The sequence below is a fragment of the Fukomys damarensis genome, unplaced genomic scaffold (assembly GCF_012274545.1).
Source record: "Fukomys damarensis isolate Sample0158 unplaced genomic scaffold, DMR_v1.0_HiC HiC_scaffold_30, whole genome shotgun sequence".
NCBI lineage: Eukaryota > Metazoa > Chordata > Mammalia > Rodentia > Bathyergidae > Fukomys > Fukomys damarensis.
This window is the reverse complement of record NW_022900942.1, coordinates 968,763-970,391: the sequence shown is the minus strand read 5'-3', so window position 1 is coordinate 970,391 and position 1,629 is coordinate 968,763.

The following is a 1,629-nucleotide window of genomic DNA, read 5'->3' as shown; positions in this document are numbered from 1 at the left end:
AGCTACTCTGCTAAAAGTGTCAATTAAGTCTAGAAATCTTTTGGTGGAGTTTTTTGGGTCTTCATTGTAGAGTTTCTTCATTGTAGAGTATCGTATCGTCAGCAGATAGTGACAGTTTGACCTCTCGTTTCCTATCTTTATTGCTTTAACTTCTTTCTCTTGTCTAATTGCTGTGGCTAATGTTTCCAGAACTATATCGAAGAGGAGTGGTGATAGTGGGCATCTTTGTTTTGTTACTGATTTTAACGTGAAAGTTTTCAGTTTTTGGCCATTTAATATGATGTTGGCTGTTGGTTTTTCATAGATAGCCTTTATTAAGTGGAGATATAGACCATCTATTCCAATTATTTTCAGGGTTTTTATCATGAATGGGTGTTGAATTTTGTCAAATGCTTTTTCTGCATCAATTGAGAGGATCATATGGTTTTTGTCCTTGGCTTTGTTAATATAGTGTATTACATTTATTGACTTACGTATGTTGAACCATCCTTGCACCCCTGGAATAAATCCGACTTGGTCAGGATGTATGATCTTCTTGATGATCCTCTGTATTCTGTTTGCTAGCATCTTATTAAGGATTTTTGCATCTATATTCCTTAAGGAGATTGCCCTGTAGTTTTCTTTTTTAGTTGTGTCTTTCCCTGATTTGGGAATTAAAGTGATACTTGCTTCCAGGAATGAATTCGGAAATATTGCTTCCCTTTCAATTTCATTGAAAAGTTTGAAGAGTAAAGGCAGTAGTTCTTTTCTAAATTTCTGATAAAAGTCAGCAGTGAATCCATTAGGACCTGGTAAATTTTTAATTACATTTTCAATTTCACTGATTGTAATTGGGGTGTTTAAAATGTTTTTATTTTTTTTGTTCAACTTTGGCAATTCATAAGTATCTAAAAATCTTTCCTTTCTTCTGTGTTTTCCATGTTATTAGAGTACAGGTTCTCAAAGTAGATATTAATGATCATCTGGATTTCTGTTGAATCTGTTCTTCCTTCCTGATTGCATGGATCTGAGCCTTTTCTTTCCTTTTTTTGATAAGGTTAGCTAAGGGTTTATTGATTTTATTTATTCTTTCAAAAAACCAACTCTTTGATTCCTTTATTTTTTGTATCTTTATTGTTTTCTTAGTTTCCATTGCTTTGATTTCTGCTGTAATCTTTATAATTTCCTCTCTTGTTTGAGCTTTGGGTTTTTCTTGCTCTTGTTTTTCTAGGAGTCTAAGAGTCATCATTAGGTTGTTTATTTGACCTTGCTCTGTTTTCCGAATGTAGGCATTCAGTGCTATGAATTTTCTATGTACAACTGTTTTCATTGTGTTCCATAGATTCCTGCATGTTGTATTGGCATTTTCATTTATTTGTAATAACTGCCTGATTTCTTCTTTGATTTCCTCTGTGATCCATTGATTGTTCAGGAGAGTGTTGTTTGTGTATTTCCTTTGGTTTCTTATGCTATTGATGTCCAGCTTTATCGTACTATGATCTGAAAATATACAGGAATAACTTCCATTCTTTTGCATTTATTCAAACCTTTTCTTGTGGCTTATATGTGAACTATCTTGGAGAATGACCCATATGAAGCTGAAAATAATGTATATTCTGATTTTGTGGGATGGAACACTCTGTAGATGTC